We start from the raw sequence: 9378 nt of genomic DNA on the forward strand, positions 1-9378 counted from the left end.
TAAAGATTCCCCACCGCACAAAGCAGAGTAATATAATTGTTAAGAATGCAGGGGTACATTTTCAGAGTGCTTTGCTCAGCAGTTTATTCTCCTGACTCTGATTAAAGTTAATGGGAGTCATGCAGCTGAAACCCCATGGATTGCACATGGTTTGATGACACAATACAGCTGCAAACGAAGGCAGGGTTGTGAAGAGTCAGGTACCAAATGGCAATTTTTGCTCCATTTAACCATCATCTCTATTTCAGCTCTCAGTACATTAACCACTTTTCTGCTGATCGGGTCTGCAATGTCTAAAACTGAGCAGTGCTCATTGGAGCACCCTATTTCAGCGCTAAAACTGAGACCTTGTGAATACAGCCACTATGGTAACACCCAGCTATCTTGTCTTTTGTTCCCTAAAGTAGAAGTTTTTTTACAATGTGGGCTAATGCAGGATGGTTTTCACCATGTTGCAGACTACTAATAATTCCTCACAAAGATACATGAAGGATTAATTCCTGGGAATGCTCCACAGATGCTACCACTGAACCCTGTTCAGTGCATTGTTCAATTAACATCATTTCTCACTGTATGAAACAAACTTGTGTGATTTATAAGTATAAAGTAATTCTTGGACAAATGTACATTGTGAACATATTTAACAAGCTGTAAACACACACTTTATTTAAAGGAAAATGTATTAAAATCTTATTTAATAAAGTATTTAAGTGCCAGGAAATTTTAGTCAAGTACTATTTCTCTTGAAGAGTATGAGTGTAAAAACCTTGTAGTCTATCCTTATTTGTTCACCTAAAAATCCTTTCAAAGTCAAGCCATCCCAAACCCTTCTTTCTCTTTTGGCAACATCCCTGTATTTACAGCTTTCACTTTTATCCTGTTAGTATCATCTTCAGACTACCTTGGATACACTACTTTACAACATCCTATCCAAAATCCCTCCATAGGCTGGCACAGGAAAAACTTCCAGTTCATGTTTTCCAGATATATTGCAGGCTTCTCTTGCCAGCTAACCTACCCCGCACGTACCGGAGCCCCACTCCGGGGAAAGCAGGGAATCACACGGATACCATCAAGCCAAGCCTTCAATTTAATGCTGCGCAACACAGGGTTAAATACCCGGACACCCGCTACGCACGTGAACGCACCCGCCCCCCCTGCACCCATGGACCCATCCATGCCCGCCACGCACCTACCCCTACACTCATGGACTTATCCGTGCCTACCACGTATGTGGACGCACCTGCCCCCTGCACTCCTGGACTTATCCGTGCCCACCACGTACATGGACACACCTAACCCCTGCACTGATGGATTCATCCGCATCCAGTGCATGAGTCGCCATGGACTGCCCCTCCAGTGTACGTGCATCCCTTCTAACGTTACCCCACATATATTTAATATGAAACTCAGTTTCTCAAGCTGCAGAGAAGTCTATCCATGACCTGCCTGTGAGTCATAGAAATCCCCATGCTGGAAGGTGGATTTATGCACTAAGAGAAGATCTATACTGCTAAATAATGGAGGATGAGGAACCATGCTAAACTACTGATCATCCACATGGTGTTTCCTCACTCACTGGCTCTGCTCTGAACCTCTCTAACTAGATTTCTTCAAGACCCCGCTGTAGAAGAACTGGGAATTCTCACCAGTGTGGATGGACTAGAGTTAGTCTCTGCCTCTTGGACTCAGACCTATTTCCCTTACAATATAGACAGTGCCAGTTAATTTTCTGAGGGTTGCAAAGATGCATTTTTGTGATCTGCTTATGAATCCACAATTCCATTTCCAGGAGGTGAATAGCTGCACTTAAAAAGCCTTCTATTTGGCTGAATCTAACTATATTTAAATGCTTTTAGGAAAGCTGATTTGCAACAGAAAGAACTCCCTTGATCATATTTCTCCATATGGAAACGTGAAGAGTTAACATCAGATAAAACCAAAAATCAACAGAAGATCTTGAGGTCTTGAGATTCTTATGCTGTGGCCATCACCCCAGATTCTGGACACCACTCCAGAAGATCAGAATAAGAAAAATAATTGCTGTCCTCCCTCAGCCTGATTCTGTGCCTGCAGACACACCTCTCAATCTCTCTGGGCCACTTCTCTTACTGCTGATACAAAGGGAGAAGCAGAAATTAGTCTGAGCTAGGGAAAAGAGAAAATGCTTCCCATCTTCCACAGAGAACAGACATACAGTTATAGCCCCCAGGCCCTCAATAAGAAGACATCAAAGAATCATTTCCAAAACATAATCTGGTTCCCAAAGATTTGCACTAAGAAATCCCTGCAGGAGCTGACAATGCCGGAAGCAGTACCAATCCCCATCCCAGTTCCTGTCCTGCATGGCAGGGCATAGTGTGAAGCTGCACAGACTGCACCCCAAAGTTTCTGAGGGTGTCAGGTTGCTTGAAGGGAAAAGACCCCAGTCATCAGCACAGAGGTGAAAGCCCAGATGTATGCACTTCACCTGACCTACAGAAACATGACTGCCCCCCATCCTGCAAAGCTACACATTCCTCAAGGGAAGGGAAGCTATAAAAGGAGTACTTTGCAGATAAAGAGATCTTTCACAACTTCCAGCTGACTTTTTCCCCTTATCCATTTATAAAGGCATGGGATTTAGCATGAATATGAGGAGTATTATTATATCTTCCCCTTCTTCACATTGAGGTTTCCATGCTAAATTACTGTTAGTGAAAGATTCTGTGGCCCACAGATAAAAGACAATATACAAAGAGCTAACCATTATTATTCCCATTTCAAAAGCAAAATGAATCTCTTTGCCCTTTAAAACATACCAAAAAAGGGAAATGCAGAAAATTTTAAATCAAGGTGTATTTGATCACTCCAAACTTTCCTGAGTTCCAAAGACCCAGAATCTTTAATGTCACTGTTTCTTGGGGGTATTTTTCATCACAATAAAACCATTCAGCAGAGAATGTTTCCATTCAAAATGTTTCAAACTGCTTTCCTGTCAAACATATAAAATATCCTGCATTATGCATAAGAAAGATTTGTACTTCAGCTTTGCTAACATAAACAGTATTTCCAGCATAAGCAACTAATAGAGCAGGTTAATGCTCTGGGGTCTGTTCATAATACAGGTGGTAATGATTTGTGCAGCTTGTGTATGTGCTTCCCACATAAACATCAAGAATCCAAGTTCTTTTATGCCAATCCTTCAAACACTGATCTTCCATCGCATGGGCAATGGCAGCAATCCTCTATCACCTCAGCCTTGCCTTCTTTGGCTGACCCTCATTACAGATCAAGAGCTAATTAATCGAGTCACGCAGATGTATGTAAAATTAGCCAAGAACTCAGTAGGTAAAGAAAGCTCTGGCTCACTAGGTAGAGCTCCAAAAAGACATTCCCACGTCCAGTTGCAGAGTGCCCAGCACTGAGGAAAGTGCCTGTGGATGTACCCACACCACACTGCACAGTGGGGTTTGTCAGGTATTTCTCAACAAGCTGGGCCATTTCTGTGGCACGGTGCTTGCACTCTGGAAGCAAGTTAGTCAAGTTAGCATGGCCTGCTAGCCAAGTGCTCATATTAGCATCATGCTAAAACAGCTATCCTGTTTTTCAGTTTTAAAAAGCTGACTATACTGCCAAATGAAAGATGGCAAAAAGATTTCTGTCCTTGGTCCAGGAGGCACTGGCAGCTTTACACCATCTTGGCTTAGGGCCAGCTCTCAAATGCCACTGCAAGGAATTGCACCACAGGGCACAGACGTATCCGCAGTTCCCTGTGCAAGCCGGTGAGAGACCTGAGCTGCTAAGAGGAAAATGCAGAACAACTGACACACTGAGTCAGCCAGAAGGAAATGCCAAAGACTGAAATCTCCTAGTTAGCTGCCATTGCAACACTAGGAATCAGAGCCAAACCCCACCCAAATCCATATAGCCCTCAATTCTCATTACAGCACCAGCAGGGAATAATACAGGGGCTGAGGTGTGGGGCTGGTTGCAAATTCTCCATCCCTCCCCTGAAAACTGTTTTTCTATGCAGGCAGGAATGCAATATCCCTGGAGCCTGAAGGATAATGACAGCCCAGTTCTTCTGTGCCTGTCTGATGAAGAAGAAAACGCAGGGCTGGCCCCTTTATCATATGTATATCTCATGCACACCATTCATGAACATTAGGTGCATGAGGCAGATCGTGGGACTCTATGTTCAGGGAGGTTGCTTGGACTTGGGTGTTAGCTTCCTTCTTGTTTCTTCTCTTCCTGGCTCCTTAGTGCTTTCCTTTCAAACCAGATGGAGCCAAACCTATCAGCAATAGAAAAGATGGTGCTAGTTCAAAGTGTTATACATGAGATTTACAGGTAACCAGTCCATTCTCCTCAAAGATGATGAAAAGGGTTGTAGGTCAACTGAAAGGAGTGATCAACACAAATTTTACAAGGTTTAGAAAACGTGGCCTAGGAGAAAGGGATGGGAACCTGGGCTTTTTTTATCTAGAAAAGAGAAGACATCATAGATATGTCTATAAGGAAAAAAAATTGTTCTTGCACAGGTGAGACTTAACTGTGCTTCAACTCTGGTGCAGAAAGACCAAGAAAATATTCCCAAATTTCAGGCTAAGGAAGGCCAGTGGCAGAATTATCACTGCATCCTTGTCCTGCTCCTATGCATTTCTCTGAACCTGCTGCTATTGGCCACTGTTATGTAGAGGGCATTGGGGCAGCTGAGCCTTTGGTCTCAGCAACATAGTAATGCTTATCTTCCTAAATCTGGTTAATTTGCAGTAGAGAATATTAATGAAGAAATTTCTAGTTTTGAGGGTAGTTAAGTGTCCAAAAAGGCCACCTAGGGAGACTGTGAAATCTCCATCATTAGAGGTTTTAAAGAACAGATTACACAAACAGCTGTCAAGGGCAGCTCAGACATACATGATCCTGCCTGCACGCAGAGGGGTGGACAATGAGACCTCCTGGGATCTCTATCTAGGATTCTGTCCCTCTTCTGCACAGCCCTAGCCAAAAGCAGTGCACTCAGCTGTCTTCTTCCAGTGGCACCTTCTGCCACTGGTGGATCCACCAGCTGTGTAGCAATATTGTCTGTCTCATCTCTTTCCCTCTCCAGCACAATACATGTACCAAAGTCAGAGAGATGTATGTGGGATATGGCTGTGTCTCGCTTCTCCCTAGGAATCACACATAGCAGGCAGAAGATAAAGAAATTTGGGAGCTGCTGAGCTGGGGACTGGGCCACCACTTTGCAGCCTCTTCGTGCAGGAAGAGCAGTGGTTTAAAGCCAGATTTGCCCTCATTCATGGCCCAAGGCCAAGCACAGCCAAACTGGCCTGGAGAATGTAGGCCAGTGGCAGGAGCCATTCCCTGAAGACTTGAAAGAACAGTTGCCCATGCAGCTTCCCTCACTTCATTTGCTTCCCCAAATGTGGCTAACAGCTTGCAAACTGGCAGACACCCAGCGAGCAGAGGGGAAGACGGGATTCCTGCTGGACACGCACATTCGCCCTCACGCATGCTCACTTTTACAAACCACAATGTTGCATTTCCTTAATTCTCATCTCTCCAAACCCAGCTCAGCTACAAAGCAAGCATTTTGTCTTGTTAGAAGGAGAACTCCTAGTCCCGCAAAACCGCAGGTTGTTTGGCAGTATGAGAAAGATCACGGCTGCAGGCTCCGTGCATGGTGCACACTTGTGTCATTGGTCTCTGGCTTTCAGGGAGCAACTGTCACACAGTCCCAAAAAATGCAAAGAAAGAAAGGCAAGAAATCAAATATTTACAGGAGGAGAAGTGATCCTACCCCACATGGTACAAATTTAGGGATGCTTTGTAGCTACATTATGTGCACATAGCTACTGAAACAGTTTCCAACAGAATGTTTACACAGTTGTCTGGAAGCATATTGTTTGCCTACTTTTGAAAGCCAATTTATATGCAGCACACGTAGCAACATGCATGAAAATTCAGACAAAAACACAGATGCATGCAACAATCCCTGGCCAGCTCTTGTTGCTCTTTATTGTCTGTTGCTCAGAAGTACCTAGGAGAGAGGAGGAAGGTAGCAGTCTGTCGTGCTAGGCACTGTACGACCCCAAAATAAAAGACAGGTATTTCCCACAAGGAACATAAAATCTTCATTTAAGACAAGATACAACCAGTTAATGTAACAGAGTGAGGGAGTGACATACGGGGATGAATAATAAGAGAGTTTGTATGTGCCAGCTTTGTCCTCTCATGTGCCAGATAATTGAATACATGATGCAAATAAATACCAGTCTCCTACTGAAGGCAGCAAGTTAGTTGTACTCATTTGGCAATCTATCAAGAGCTTCACAGAGAAATTTTGTGAGAAATTTGGAGGAGCCCAAGGTAGTTACTAGATCTGGTTGGAGAGGACATCATAGGGAAAAGTGTTGGTATGGGATAAAGGACAGGGTGTGTGACAAGGGAACAGGAGAACGAAAGAGGCTGGCATCACTTAGACAGCAAAGCAGAGAGGCTCGGTAACACGGTTACTGAGAGGGAAGGATATGAAAGTCTGGGACCAAAGAGTAAAGAGCTTGTATCTAACTTGGTAAAGAGAGGATGGGACCAGGAAGGACTGCAAAAGGCAGAAGAGGATGAATTTGTCATTGCGCTTTGAACAGAGCAGGGGGAATGAGGTCAGTAGGTGCCAGGAAAGTGTGACTGAAAAGGGTCTGAGTGAAACACGTCACTTCAGGAACAAGCTGTGGCAAGAAATGATGTGGAGCCACCAAAACAGTAACAGCCCATGCTGGGAAGCATGGGGGTGAGGTCTTCTCCATGTCCAAGGAGGAAGGAGAGGAGGAAACATCTAACCAAGCAAAGTTGAGGTAGCACCAACTATCGGAGAAGGGGTAACAGGGACAGAGAGTGAAGCCTGCCCAAGGTTGTGCACAATGGACAGATCAGGAGTACGCTTTAATTTTAACAACCAGCTCTACTGAACCACCTTCATCCAAGGCCTGAAAGGACAAGTTTAAGGGAAGAAGTGAAAAGATGTATTACTCCCTCTTCTCGAAGTGCTCCTTTGCAGAAGGTCCCTCTCTCCCTGTGTGCAATCATTGCATGAATCAGAGCCAAGTCTCCCGCCTCAGGAGCCTCCAGTCAGGTGGTGTGAAAACTACTCATCAACAAAATTGCATCGAAGTCCCTGTACTGCAGTTCCCTGTGTCACCGTGCAGACGGATGTCTTCTCCTCCAGGCTCTGTGGCAGGTACTATTTATGTTCAATATTGTTTATATACCCCAAAACCTCCACGGGGAGATGCCAAATCGATAGGTCAAGAGCTGAATTATAGTAATTTTGTGCCTTTATTTTTCTGTTTTTAAAATGACAACGGTCTTTCTACAACCCTGCAAAGCCTCTTGTAACATGAACAGAAGCACTACCAGCTGCCAGGGCCCCAGGGGCACTTAATGCCTCACTGCCCACCCTGCCCACCCCTCTGGGGCTCTCCTCAATCCTGCCCAGTACCCCAATGTCAGCCCCCCAGGGCCATCAGCCCCTGCCCCACCAAGGCCACAGCAGGGCTGGTCTCCAGCTCCCCACAGCCCTGCCCTGCCCAGCCATAGGCCCCGTCAAGCCCAGTCCACCCGTAAGCCCATGTCCCAGCCTAGTCTTGGCCTGTCCCCATCCCCAGGGAGGTGCCCAATACCTAGAGCTGGGGCTGCCCTGGTGTCCCCCAGTTGCCCTGATCATGGCTGAGGCGGTGGGACAGGACAGGCTGCCAGGCCCTTGCCCCTGTCAGACTTCATGGGAGCCCCTGCTGCACCCTGACATCAGCTGCCTAAGAAATATTAGCACAGAACATAAATCAAAGGACAAGCTCAGCCTTGCCAGGACCGAAACATCCTGACCCCAACCCTGTCCACACAAGATATTTTAAAGTTCTATAAGTGCAGAGATGTTTCTTCTTTCCTTCTGTACTGAGCTGCTGAGGTCTAACTTGATTGTGTTTTATCTTCTCTGCAGCTACATTGTCTGGTACACACAAAAGACAGCTGCTCCCGCTATCTTCCCACCTCTGGGCCACCTCAGTGAGATCCACAGCTGGAGCCCAGTAGCAGGTCACACAAGGTTTGGACCACACTGTAACTGAGTGTGGTTGGCAGCCGTGGCATCCCACCTCCACTACCACCATGGAAGCCTCCAGTCCAAGCCAACTGCTGTTTCCAAAGCGGAGAAAGCTAGATCAAAAGTACCTGTCCCCAAGAACACCTTGAGAATCACAGTCAATTCACCAGAATCGGTCACATACATGCTAACATCAGCTCCCTCCCTAAATGGTGGTCAGATGAGGAGCCTCAAGGCTCACGCTGATGGCATTTCTTGATAAGTGGAGAGCTGCTCACCTTCGGTGACATGCACACAGATGTAGAGGGAAAATTATTTTTTGCTGTATTTTCTTCTAACTTTCTCAGCCAAATCCTTACTTGGGTTGTTAAAGATTATTCACACAGCAGCCATGCCTGTGCTGACTAATCAGATTACTGCACCAATGCCTCCATGGCTTTCAAATTCATTTCACAGGTTTCCAAGAAACAGATGCTGATACCTGATAAGTGGCAGCACCTGGCTTCAAAACGTGTCATCAGTTCATCAGCCTCTGACGTCTCGAGTAACATCTCAGCTTGGTGGAGAAATGTTACGCTAACCAGCTAACATATTTCTGCATGGGGAAGTAAAGTTCCTCTTATGTATTTGTTGACATACAGATTCACAACTTTGCGTTGTTCCCAGAGCTGTTTAAGTACACAGAGCCCAAGCGAGTGCAATGAACCTGTTTCAAACATTTGGTGCTCTGGCTTCCCATTACATCCCAGAAGTTACTTATTTGTCACAAGCAGCTTTACATGGCTCTGTAGCACAGCTGAGATTATTTGAAACTTTTTTTTTTTAATTGAAACAAAGGCAATCATTTGCATACATATTGATTTTGAGTATCAGAGAACACAGACTTGATTGCAAAGGTAACAGAAGAAAACGAACCACGTTAACTGCTTTCTTTGTCATTCTAGAGCTCTGAATTTCAGTATTTCAGCCTGCTTTCTGACATGATGAAGGTAAGACAGTGCACACACTCAGAAAATATTACACAATACCCATGAAAAAAAAAGACCACATTGTATATCCCACTAGTTTGACCAGACTTCTGTTTTCCACAAGACCTCTTACCTTGCTGTAAGACAGAATTACCCAGGGAACAAATTCGACCCTACACTAACAAGACTCTCAGGAAGCTAATTACAGAATGGCAAAAATGCCGAATAGAGGCACATTAAATAACCTGACTGTCATTCTACGGCAATGGATGATACATACCTAAGAGCCACTCATGGCCAATAAAGTCAACAGGAGGATTTGCATCAGCT

Source organism: Chlamydotis macqueenii, chromosome 1 (genome assembly GCF_036417535.1).
Source record: "Chlamydotis macqueenii isolate bChlMac1 chromosome 1, bChlMac1.mat, whole genome shotgun sequence".
In the NCBI taxonomy this organism is placed as follows: Eukaryota; Metazoa; Chordata; class Aves; order Otidiformes; family Otididae; genus Chlamydotis; species Chlamydotis macqueenii.